The 14,131-nt window shown below is 35.9% G+C and overlaps 1 pseudogene; it reads right to left on the bottom strand.

Annotated features, from left to right (window-relative positions):
• Nucleotides 1–12,812: 12,812 nt before the first annotated feature.
• Nucleotides 12,813–12,880, bottom strand: LOC149748032 (U4 spliceosomal RNA; annotated as a pseudogene).
• Between the last annotated feature and the right edge of the window lie 1,251 nt (nucleotides 12,881–14,131).

The raw sequence follows: 14,131 nt of genomic DNA, 5'->3' as shown, positions 1-14,131 counted from the left end.
ACTTAAAACACACACATTTATTATCACACAGTTTCCATGGGTCATGAGTACTGGCATGATTTAGCTGTTTTCTCATCTGGAACCTCAACTAGAGAAGCATTCTGCTTCCAGACTCATTCAAGGCTTTTGGAGAACGTATGTCCTTGCAGTATTATGACTGAAGGAGGCTCTCAGGTCCCAGAAGCCTTCCTGCCATGTAGTGCTCTCCACAGACAGTTCACAGTATGGCTGTTTGCTTCTTCACAGCCAAAAGGAGAATCTCTCCGGCTCTAGTCAAAGGTGTTGCCTGCGGTGCCAACTCTCTGGTTCCATGGAGTCTGAGCCTGCAACGTGGTGTGTGCTGGGCTGGCAGCAGGTGGGGCCTAGGCTCCCATATGGCTGCACCCATAGGCTTTCGGTTTCTGGCTCTGGGCTTCCCTGCATATCCCTGCGGCTGCTATCTACAGAGACCAAATGGGCAAGTTTGGAGACAGCGGTATTTTGAGGAAACTCAAGCTTGCTGTCTTGGAATTTTCCCTGGATCCAAAAAGTTGGTTGTAGCCACAGATAAGAATGAAGTTGCAGCATTAAATTCTCAGACTGGGTAGATAATCTGGTGCCATGTTGATATGGGCACGGCAGAAAGGGCTGTAGACTCCATGCTGCTCCAAGAACTGGATGCAATCACTGGATTGGTTGGAGGCCAAATCCTGCGTTGTTGGGAGACTAAAATTGGGGGCCCAAAGTGGGAGATTATCTAGGACAGTGGCAGTTTCCAGGCAGTTGGGTTGGTGGGTCTGCAGAAGTCAGTGAGGTACCTTGCAGTTCTGAAGACCACTCTTGCCCACTGTCACCTCTCTGGTGAGCAAAGTCAGAAGCTAAAGTCCTAGAGCAACAGTGTTTGGCAGACAGCAGGCAGGACACAGGAACAAGCTTGGGTCTAATTTCATTCTTTTACATGTAGCTGTCTATTTAATGGATAAAGAAGATGTGGTACATATATACAATGGAATATAACTCAGCCATAAAAAGGAATGAAATAATGCCATTTGAAGTGAATGGGTGGACCTAGAGATTGTCATACAGGAAGTGAAGTCAGAAAAAGAAAGACAAATATCGTATAATATTGCTTATACGTGGAATCTAGAAAAATGGTACAGATGAACTTATTTGCAAAGCAGAAATAGAGTCACAGATGTAGAAAACAAATTTGTGGTTACCCAGGGGCGAAAGGGGAGTGGGATGAATTGGGAGATTGTGATTGACATATGTATACTACCTTATATAAAATGGATAACTAATGAGAACCTACTGTATAGCACCAGGAAATCCACTCAGTGTTCTGTGGTGACCTAAATGGGAAGGGAACATAAAAAAGACTGGATATATGTATATGTATAACTGATTCACTTTGCTGTACAACAGAAACTAACACAACGTTGTAAAGCAACTATAGTCCAATAAAAAGTAAGAAAAAAGAAAGAATTATAGGTAGGAGCACTCTCATGTTTCTTAAGCTAAAAACTCATTCTTCAACTTTATCCAGTGCCTTACAGTTGGTACTGGCTTTCTCTTAATATCATCAGTACTCTGTTTCACATTTTTAAGATGGTCTTTTTATCAACTATATGCCAATACAAATTAATTAAAAATAAATAAAATGATCTTTCTGTATTTGCTGGCTTGATAGGGGATGCTGAAGCGGCAGCAAAATGAGTGGTAAGAATCAGAAACCAAAACCTAACTTCAAGCCCAGTCTTTAAAAGTGAAGGTTATAAAGGCTCTGCTGTTACATAGAAAAGTGCTTAAGATATAATGCTCAGTGGAATAAAAAAAGAACCAAAAAGTTAAACATATAGTACAATTCCAACTTAAGAGCTGGAATTACTTGAATAATACTCTAAGTGTAATATACACTTAAATGGAAACATACAAAAATGACATAGTAATGAAATTATGGATATTATTTGGTACTTTGATTTCAGAGTTTCATATTGCATTATGAAATATTCATATCAAAATATACAATGATAGAGGCATTCAGCTTTTCAGTATTTTCAAACACATAACATACCTGCATTTATTTTTATAAGTATTTTTGCGCTATTATTTTAGTTTTCTTAAAAAGATCATAAGTTACAGGCATGTTTAAGTCACATTGGTTAAAATATTTTATTTATAATATTTTGTGTTCATATCAATTGAATAAATTCTACTCTGTTTAAAATATCAGTAAACTTATTTATAGCATAATTATTGTAATAGTAACTAATTATACCTATCGTCTTCTGAAATCTTCTTGAACCTGCAGAATTTTAGCTATAGACAATATATTTTACAAAAAAAACTTCTAAGTTTCACAGCTATGTTTTGACAAAAGAGCCAAACTTATAGATAAGAATTTAGAATAGGTTCTGTAAAGAATACACCTTCTGTTAGACAAGATTAAAAATAAATCTGTAGCTTTGGGAATGATCTCTTTCCTTCAACTACTATTTGTAGTATTTTAGAATTTCATAATATAAAAATACAGAATATAATTCCCTTTTTTTCAAATAAATTCAATATAAATTTAATAATACAGTTTGAGCAATGTGTTGTTAATTAGAGCTATTATGATATTTTAAGGATGTTATCTGAATGTATTTTCACTGTATACTAAGCACAGTGGTTTACTTTGTGGTAGCATTCTTCCAAATACTTAGAGCAAAGAAAAAGAGCAGATTTTTTTTTAAAAAGGTTAAATGCCTACCAAGAAACTAATATTATAATATATTCTTGTGCCACTAAATAAGTGCCCATCCAAGTGGACCTCCTTCTAGAGATGGCATTCAGCCAAATTGATATTCAAAACCTAGCTTAATGTTCAGAATAATATTAATGTAGCTATGAAATGATAAATGATAGAATATGACCACATGTTGCTCATTGGCATTTGATAAGCTACAGAATAAACAACCTAAGTCATTACTTACAGTTCTTTTCCCCATCTTACATATACACACACAAACACACACACAATACATACCTCACACATAATCAAAGCCAAAAGGATTTCATTATATTAACTTACAAAACTAACCATTTTAAAATTGAAGTTAAATTATACATCTTCTTCCTGAGAACTTCTTTTTCTGAAACTGTTTTAGTTGACTTGAACAGTTTAAATGTTTGACTTTTTGAACACTTTTTCAACCCAGAAGATTTTATGTAAATCGTATCCAGATTAGAAGCATTATATTAAATGCAAATTTTTGGAAAACTAAATTATTGAAGAAATATAATACTAAGATAAAGACAGTGAATATCTTAACTAGGTGCAAAGTAATCGAAGTTGCCGATACCTTGTCATTTGTATAGATATTGTTTCTTTTCTTTTGGTTCTGTGTGCTTGCCTTTTACTTTGCATTTATGTTTTGGATTTTTTCGGCTATTAAAAATAATTGGTATCTTAAGCCTTGCATTATAGTCTGAGCTGACTGACTGGAGATTATACTGGTAACTTTTGCTGTGTTTGTGGCTACTTGACTATTTTCAAACATAATTCTCAGAAGAAAAACTGTATTTCACATTGAAAATATGTGCTCAGGGTCACATATAAGTAAAATAATATTCTGCTATCTATCGCCGAGTAACAACCCATTCCAAAACTTAATGGTGTAAAACAGCAACTGTTGGTCAGAAATTTAGGTAAGGCACTGTGGAAACAGCTTGTCTCTGTTCCATGATATCTAGGAACCAAGCAGAAAGAGCAGCCCTATTTGGATCATGTTGATCTCATGATAAAGGAAAACAGTAGGGAAGGTGGTATCAACACTCTGGGAAAGGTATGCTGTGGTTCACAAATGTGCTCAGCTTTGCTCACATGTCATTGTATAATACAAGTCACCTGGATAAAGCCACCTTTAATGGAGAGGGGACGAATGCATCCCCAGCAGAAGCACTGCTAGTCACATGGTAATGGGCAAGAATGCACAATTATTTGGTCTCATTAACATCCGTATCTTAGACTGTATCTCATATTAACATCTGTATGTTTCAATCTCTCCAGATAATTCTTAAGATCACAGAGCTTTAGAGGCTACTGTTCTAGGCTCAACCTCTAAACAAACTAAAAAAAATCACAGATATTTTACAAAGCATTTCTTTGAGCCAACTCCATTTGCTATCTAAATGCTACCCATAGATTCATGAGTAAGCCTTTGCCAATGAAAACAATAACATACAAATTATAAATCTTTCATAATGGAAAATGATGACTGATGTTGATTTCCACACTCACCTCTCAGATCAAACTGGCAATTACCAAACAGCTGTCTCAGAACACTACAGGTTTTCGGAGGGAGAATGTGTGTGTGTGTGTGTGTGTGTGTGTGTGTGTCTGGTGTGTAAGCAAATATTTATCTGTGGCTACTTACTTTAATTGCAGCTGCTTAGTCCCAACAAATGGTGGTTCAACTGAAAAGCAGAGGAAGGGCTGTAGGAATGAAGAGTGTCCGACTCTCTGAGAATGTGAGTAAAAATGGAAATGCAAAGTATTCTTCACATTGAATAATGACAATCTAATGAAAGATGCTAATGATGAGGTTGTCCACAGTATTGTTTGGTTATCGTTAACAAATCACATTATCTTCCCCTTTCTCTGTAGCAATCAGTCTCCTGAAGCAAACTACATGGTAAATTCTTTTGACAGAATGCAATTCTTTTTCTTCATTTCCTCCTTAACTCTATAATGAAATCCTAATGAATACCAAAGGTTTCTGTGAGTAGTACAATAATCATCTATTGTATTACTGATTGAAAGGAACTTGCTGCATATTCAGAGAGATATAAAGGATCTGATTTTCAGACAAATAGTTCTGATAGGCAGATTCAGGACAAATCTAAATTGTGTTTAATTATGCTACTGCGCAGTGTTCTTATAACGGTTTTTCACATGTCAAGTTAATATCCTTAAAATCTTTAAGTACTATTCTAACGTGTAGAGTCTATTTCCTGATTAGCTACATACATTATAATATTATTTCTACATCTTAGCACTCTGGGAATAATGACATAATGGTAGTCTAGGAAGTCAAAATATTGTCCTAAATAAAATCTTTAGAGATAACGTTTTGGAACATGTATGCTTATAGGGAGGGGTACTCTTCTAGCATTAATTTGATGGCCTTTCTAACAATGAAAATATTTTTGTTTTCATGCACGCAATTGCCTACAGGTTTAAACTCGGTTTTGTAAAGGAAGCGCATACATATTATGAAAAATGTGCTGTTTCAAGTATGTTTGTTATGGCATTCCCAACCTAATGAATGGCTTGCTGTAGCCAAGAGCTTGAGGCCCCTAACCTGAACACGTGTATATATATTTCATCATGTGTGCTCACTGTACCTTTACAATGTTAACGGAGAAAAACATGAACGCATTTAAAAAGTTTGACCTAGAAGAGAAAATGAAAGTGATTTTTAAAACTTAGATTTCAAAATAAATTCAGTTGAAAAATTATTGCTACATGGCACACAGCTAATAGTTTACTGGAAATTTTTGGCCTAATTGCATTCTATGTCTTTGTAGTCAGTAGCCTCAAAATATAATTTTCTTGAATTTTCACCTTTTGGTGCTCTTTTCATTTTTTTATTAGTTCCTTTTTTTAATCCATCTGATATGTCTGACTAAATATATCTTTTTAAAATTTGATTTGATTTTTTTTAAACATCTTTATTGGAGTATAATTTCTTTACAATGGTGTGTTAGTTTCTGCTTTATAACAAAGTGAATCAGCTATACATATACATATATCCCCATATCTCTTCCCTCTTGCATCTCCCTCCCACCCTGCCTATCCCACCCCTCTAGATGGTCGCAAAGCACCGAGCTGATCTCCCTGGGCTATGCAGCTGCTTCCCACTAGCTATCTGTTTTACATTTGGTAGTGTATATAGGTCCATGCCACTCTCTCACTTCATCCCACCTTACCCTTCGCCCTCCCCGTGTCCTCCAGTCTGTTCTCTACATCTGCGTCTTTATTCCTGTCCTGCCCCTATGTTCTTCATAACCATTTTTTTTCTTTAGATTCCATATATATGTGTTACCATATGGTATTTGTTTTTCTCTTTCTGACTTACTTCACTCTGTATGACAGACTCTAGGTCCATCCACCTGACTACAAAATACTCAATTTTGTTTCTTTTTATGGCTTAGCCTGTCATGGAAAACTACCCTTTTTTCCCCAAACAATCACAAAATTTAACAAGGCTTGGTGGAAAAGAAAATGGGACAAATGATCCAATGAAAGGTCTTTCATTTGAGCTACTTGCTATTTTGCTGTTTCACACTTGTCAGTTTCTTTAAATTGCAAAATGAATGACACTGTATATGAGATCAGCTATCAATATAGTTTATCAATACCTTTTTAGCTTGATTTTGTGATTAATCTACCATCTTGAAACCACAGGTCATTCACTTAAAGTTTTAAGTGGTGTATCTTCTGTGATTACTCTGATTTGATTCCACAATTTTCAAATCCTGAGGTCAAGTGATAGAATCAATATAGGAAAAAATATATACAATTTTCTTTCCAAAACTATTTCTTCTAAGTTGTCTTGTCAGATTTGTATACTTGTGTAGGACATAAACATAATATACAGCAACAAATACTGTAAGGTACACTTTGATTGAGGAAATAATGATGCCTTATATAATTAAGAAGAATGAGTTCAAGGGATTTCTCTTGCAGTCCAGTGGTTAGGACTCCACACTTTCACTGTAGAGGGCCCGGGTTTAGTCCGTGGCGGGGAAACTAATATCCTGCAAGCCACGGTGTGGCCAAAAAAAATGAAGTCAAAATGAGCCACCTAAAATTGGTCTTGGATTTTGGGATTTTGAAGGGATAAATTAAAACTCACTATACAAATACATGAATTATCAGATACTCATAAAAGAAGAGGTTAATCATCTTTAAAGGGGTGTCTGAGAACTACAAAAGCACTGAAGTATAATCAAGGTGATGAGGGTATAATCTACGGTCAGTACTAGAATATGATTGTAATTAAGAAAGGTGGAACCCAATCAACTCTATTATAAACTATCAAAAGAAAGCAAGTATCTAGAGTAAAATACATGAAAAGATAATTTAAAGAAGTGAAAATACAAATGACTAATGAATAAAGTTTCAAGTTCAGCTAGTAACTTAATTAAAATAATAGTGAGATGTCATTTTTACCTATCAAATTGTCAAAGATTATGAATAGGGTAATACCAAATGTCTGCAAATTTCAACAAGAAAATTTATCTTATGCATTTCTGGTGGCATGTAAAGTTTTGTCTATTCCGGAATGCAGTTAGTATGTATAACTTTTAAATATATTTATAATATTTTGATTAAATCCACTTTTAAGAAGTTATTCTATGATGAGAGTGTCCTAAAGGTGATAATAATAATAAAATGTATAAATAATGAAAATATCAAAAGTAGGAAACCGATGAAATATATTTTCTAATGTGATGGATAATTAGTCTTTAATTATGTTTTTGGAGAACTTAAGGACATGTCAAGTAAGAAAAACAATGTATAAAAATGTGCATGTGTATTCAATTATGTTTTTCATTACATACATCTATATGCATGGAAAAATGCTAGTAGGAAATATTAAAATGTTAAGGGTTATATTTATATTCTGAAATTGCAGTTAATGCTTATTATTAACGTATATATAATGGTTAGGCAATAATGATTTACATTTACTTAGTATTCTTTACAAATAATTTTCCAAACTTTATGTAGCTCTCTGGGACTTGTTTTTTTAAAAAAATAACAATGGTAATATGATTTAATCACATTGTTGTGTGTAATTATAGTTCATCTCTTTTTATTGCTCATACCAGTTGGGTTTTGCTATATAACAACCATCCCAAAACGTATTGGCTTCAAAGAGCAATCACATACTAGCTCACTGTTCTTTGGGTCAACAACTTAGGTTGAGTTCCAACAGGCAGTACCTATGCTGGTTGCACAGTGCACACACACACACACACACACACACACACAAGCAGCTGCAATCAGCTCATAGTTTTATTTGGAGTGTGGTTGTTCTAGTGGCATTCTCTACTTGTTTGATGATAGTACTGGCGGTTAGTAGGTGATGGCTGTCAGCTCGGGGTGATAGAGTTAACTGGAACACGTGTCTCCAGTAGGTTAGCCTGGGCTTAAACACACAGTGGCAGTTGCAAGTTTTCTGTGAAAAGCACTTTTTAAGTTTCTGCTTGCATCACATTTGCTATCATCTTATTGGCCAAAGCACGTGCTCCAGAGTCAGCATGCAAAGGTACTAAACAAGGACGAGTCTAAGGAGGAATAAACAAAATTAGGGACCATTACTGCTAAAAAGTACCAGACCCTTCAATTTTATTCCATATATACCACAATTTACTTATCCATTATCCTGTTTACAGATATTTAGATGGTTTCTGGGATTTGTTGTTATGAATACGGTTATTAGGAATGCTTCTGTATATGTGTACTGTTCTTGGTGCAAAAAATCCTTCAAGATATAACTAAGAGGGGAACTGCTGGGAAAGTATGTGAATAGTCAGTTGTATAGGATAATGCCATCTTTTCCCCAAATTATACTCTCACTGGCAATGGGCAAGACAGAAAATTGAAACACATCATCACCAAAACTCACTGCAGTTGAAAAAAAAATAAGACTATTTTGTCTTCAATATTGAAAAATAACAAATTACAATATAACAAGTATAATTTTAGTTATATAGGGAATAGGCTATGTGAAACTTAGAGAATATGAATGTTAGTGTATATAATTGCTTGCTCAGCTATTATTCATTCACAAACATCTGTTAAGTACTTAACAGGACACTGTGTTAAGGGATAAAGACATATTTTTTTAAAAAGGAATGATCCTTGCCTTCAAGGATGTAATGATTAATTTTTTTTTTTTTTTTGCGGTACGCGGGCCTCTCACTGTTGTGGCGTCTCCCGTTGCGGAGCACAGGCTCCGGACACTCAGGCTCAGCGGCCATGGCTCACGGGCCCAGCCACTCCACGGCATGTGGGATCTTCCCGGACCGGGGCATGAACCCGTGTCCCCTGCATAATATTTAATGCAGGGGGCACGAACCTGTGTCCCCTGCATAATATTTAATCTGGGTGCCAGATTAAATATTATTTCTGGATGTGTTTTTGAGGGTGTTTCCAGATGAGATCAGCAACTGAGTCCGTGATCTCAGTCAAGTAGATTTCCCTCCCCAATGTGGGGTGGGCATCATCCAATCCATTGAGGGCCTGAATAGAACAAAAACCAGAAAAAGGAAGAATTCACCCTTTTTTTGCTTCCTACCTGCCTAGTTGACTTGGAACATCTCATCTTACCATTTCCAGCCCTCAGAATGGGATTTTTTTAGACGCATTCTGACAGCTATTTTATTCATGCTGTTTCCGTGAGGGGAAATTACACCACCTTTCCTGGGTCTCCAGCTTGCAGACAACAGATAGTGGGACTTCTTAGCTTCCACAGTCACATGAGCCAAATCCTCATAATAAATCTCCATACTACAAGTTCTGTTTGGAGAAACCTGGCTAATGCAAAGGGCTTGTGGATATAAGCATGTAGAAAAACTAAGCATTAACAGCAATAGCTGACACTTACATAGAGCTTTCTATATACTAGATGTATATTATATATACATATACACAGAAATATATATACACACACAGACATCCCCACACTCAGGTATTGTACCTGAATATCAAAGATCTCATATATATAGTAAGGAGACTCATGAAAAGAGAAATTCTTATAAATTAATATTTAAGATTTGAATGATACATTTTTTTAAAGCAACGTACGTCTGATAAGAGATAAGGAAAAATATCCTTTCCTTAGAAGATAGAATTAGGATATAAATGGGGGGAAAAAAAAGAACTGGAGAAATGATGGAGAATAATTACAAGGAAAGTTCAAAGAAAGACTGGTTTAAACATTCCTTGTAAATTATCTCTATTTTGATTAGCTGGTGATTCTTGTTCTGACACATGGATTACGGAGCTGGAAGAAAGGTGAGGTAAAAAAAGAAATACCAGACGCTTAAATTATAACCCAGTAAAAAGGTCAAAGAAATGCTAGTTAACACTTTATTTCTTAGGGTAGATGAAATATGAAAAGAACTAAAAGCTCAAAAACAGAAAGAAGAGCCTTTGCCATGTAAGGGCCAAAGTCACATGGGTGCCCAGAGGAATAATAAAAATGCCCTTCTTTTAGCAAGCAAAAAAATTCAAAAATAAAGCTTAACAATATAAATAGAAAACAGCCATCAGTATGACTAGGTGTTCATTTTGTGGTCCTGCTTTATCAGTTATTGTGTTTCCCAGTCAGTTATAGTGTTAAATATCACCCAACAGATTAGATTTCAGTGGAACAATTCCAGCTAACTTGAAATTAGTCATGATAATGAGGAGAAAGAAGCTTCTGGACAGCTCCCAAGCTTCATTCATTTGTAAGTTCTGAATTTTCGAATCAAAACTTTGTAAGGACTAAAAGCGTTTTTAAAAAAGGATAAATCTAGTTTTCACCATTTTTAAAATGACCTATTGCTTTTATAATATATATACAGAGGAATAAAAAAAGCTAAATCACAGGAGTTGGGAAGAGAAAAGAAAGGGAAACATCTGAATATCTGTGCAGTAGCCAAATATCTGACTTTTTCCATTTAATGCTCGTACCAGTCAATGTAAGCCAGCTTTACCAATATAACAAACTCTGCCACAGTCTCAGTGGCTTAAAACTATAAAAGTTTATCCTCGTGTTACCTGTCTGCTAAGGGTTTGCTGAGGTTTCTGCTGTGTGTGATCCTCATGATGAAACACCTACTACAACATTGCCAGTAATCAAGGCAGAGAGAAATAGAAGGTCGAAAATCATGCAGGTAACATATAACAATTATGCCTATATTTTATTGGCCAAAGTAAACATATGGCACACCTAACTCCACAAGAACAGAGGCATGCAATCCAACCATGTACATAAGAAAAAAAAATAGAAATATTTGCTGGATAGAAATAGCAAACACCACAAGGCTCATAAAAGTCCATTTTAGTAATGAAATTAAGCCCCAGGGAGGTCAAACAACCACTCAATGACACTTGTTAGTGGAATAGCCAGTTTTGAAATCCAGGCATTTCTGACTTCAGGATGTGAATTGGGAAATGTGTAGGATGAATGCTTGATTAATTCAATGTTGCAAAGTCCTTGGTACTGGAAGTTGCCTTACCTGTGTAACAGCAGCATCACTTAAGAATTTAATAGAAATGTACAATCTCAGCCCCACCCAAGATACTGAACCAGAATTTGCCTTGTAATAAGGTCTCTTGACAATTCATCTGTACTTAAAGTTTGAGAAGCCCTGTCTTAAACTCCTTTGTCTTTGAGCACACATGAAGTCTCATTGGAAGTAACCCATGGCTGTCCCCTGCTCCAAGCCTATACCTATCCATTTAGAAAGCCTTCCCCCCAAATTTCCCATCACCACCACTACCCAGTCATTTCTGGGACCCTATGTAGGAATGTGATAAGGATAACCGTCTTCCCTCAACTTTAATACACCTCTGTTTACTCTCCCCGCTGTCTTTCTCCAGGCACAGTGACCTCTCTTTCCTGTGTCTGCTAGCCCACAGAATAACAAATATGTCCTATTATCTGTAACACAGCTGAGGAAATGGGTGAAGAATGGACTTCTCTGGAAATCGCATTACAACTGACTATCTGGGCCTCTAAGCAGCACTGCTTATGCCCAGAATCAAACACATTCATATACGTACACAGCTGTTCCTTTGAGCAACACTTTTTAAATGGCTCAAGATCTGTCTATTGACCAAATGTAGGCAATGATGAAGGGATGAGAGAGAACTTTTTCTCATCTCTATTGTGCTCATAGTTACTCTCTTTTATCTTCCTAAGAATATCAACCCCCAAAGAACTGTTGTGCACCATACACCCAATTCAACAACAAAAAAATGAAACTCTCTCATGCATACTAGTAATTCATGTAAATAACACTTGGGGTAAGGGGTACTTCAGATCAGCAGAAATTCTCTCTTACAATTAACATATTATATCTAGGATACTAAATAGAAAATAATCATTTTGAATAAACCTAAAGGCCCTCTTATTTTGACAAGTGGTATTGCTTCATACTACTTCTATTCAAATAATTATCATAGAGAATATTATCCTCGAGTGTCTTGGAATCTTTCTGCTATTAAAAACAGGGCAACAGACCCGAAATGGAGTTGCTTATGCTAAACCTCATACCACCACCAAGACTTCACTTAATTACAGTTTCTGCTTTCCCAGAAATGGAATCTTAAACCAGTCAATCAGGAATTGTCTGATCAGCACTAGTTAAGTAATCTGCCTGTCAGACCCCTGTCATCTCCTAAAAGAAAGTAACTTGGTCATAATCAACCCACTTCTTTGCCTAGTATAACTTCCTTGTTCCTGCTCCCTTCTGTATATAAAAGTTTTTCATTTTATACAGGTCCTCAGAGCTCCTTTCTATCTGCTAGTTTCAATACTAACTGATTGGAATTCATTTTTGCCCAAATAAACCCTTAAAATTTTTAATATGACTCATAAAGTTTATCTCTTAATATTGTTATACATAATAATAAATTGAAACTTTAAAGAAAACCTATAACTAATAAAGAAATAATGAAACAATGAAAAAGGAAAGCCTAATAATAAGTATACATCAGGAGGACAGGGTGTGCTACATGAAATATAAGCAGACTTGGGTTTTCCTGCATAGGACTACCCTTATTCATTATAATTAGCAATAATTGTGCCTTGGATAAACCTCATTGACTACAATACTGTCACTGTGCAAAGCTTCCCCTTATTCATTTTACAACCAAATCCCTCCTCCTCCAAATTGCCATTGGGATGCCCATCTAAATATAACATTTCCCAAACCATGTGAACAAGTGTTAGCCAATGGGATGTGAGCAGCTTTCAGGTCACATTCTTAAAAGGAAGCTACTTGCCTTTCACTTGTTCTTTTCACCTAGGAAGTATCAACAACTGGAACAGTCACCTTGGATCCAGGGATGGAATCTATGCTGATGATGGAAAAGCAACTCTTCCAAATCCCAATATGTTGCAATCTTAGAATTTTATGGAGCAGAGACATAAATCTTCTGTCATGTTTAAGTCACTGCTAATTGGTCTTTGAATCAATATTTAACTAATATAGAACTTCATATAAACAATTGTGAGGTTTTTTTCCAACAAAATCTAACCTCTGATAGAATACCTATATAACTGAGGATCTTGCTTTGCCTGATGAGTGAGAACTAAAAACAACAGAATTATTACAAAAAAACAGAAGGAAAAGACAGCTGTATTTAACTTTAGAAAAGTAAATATTCTTATTTTTTGAAAAATGAATTTGGAAGAGTTTAAAATTTTCATAGACATAATATCAGATTTATTTGTAAAATATTTTGGATGAAGTAAGCAAGGATCTTCTAAGCCTACACATTTTATTTATGTTTTTATTCAACTAAATGCACTATGTGAATTGTCCTGTTTCTGTGAATGAGCTCATCATTTTCTCTGGCTGCAAACCATCTTGCGAGCCTTCCTTCTTCCCTCTTCTGCCATCCTATTAGTCTCTTCTTCCTTTGTTGTAGAGCCTCCCATATGAATTCTTTCTCTTTTATGTCACTGCTGTATCCAAATCATTACTCACTTCTTCCAGGGTTCTTATAAAACTCTAAGTGGCCATTACTCCAGCTGCCTCTAACACCTTGTCTTTTTATTCTACCAGTTCAAAACTTATGGAGAAAATTTTTTTTTTATATCTTCATTGTGCAAATCATTCCCTTCATCAAATACTTTCAAAAGTTAACATGTAGGGCTTCCCTGGTGGCGCAGTGGTTGAGAGTCCGCCTGCCGATGCAGGGGACACGGGTTCGTGCCCCGGTCCGGGAAGATCCCGCGTGCCGCGGAGCGGCTGGGCCTATGAGCCATGGCCGCTGAGACTGCATGTCCGGAGCCTGTGCTCCGCAACGGGAGAGGCCACAACAGCGAGAGGCCCGCGTACCGCAAAAAAAAAAAAAAAAGTTAACATATAAATTTCA

This window comes from Delphinapterus leucas, chromosome 11 (genome assembly GCF_059928025.1).
Source record: "Delphinapterus leucas isolate spDelLeu-1000000601 "Yukka" chromosome 11, BTC_Dleu_Yukka2, whole genome shotgun sequence".
Taxonomy (NCBI): domain Eukaryota; kingdom Metazoa; phylum Chordata; class Mammalia; order Artiodactyla; family Monodontidae; genus Delphinapterus; species Delphinapterus leucas.
The sequence above is the reverse complement of the archived record's forward strand: the minus strand, read 5'-3'. Positions and strand labels throughout refer to the sequence as shown.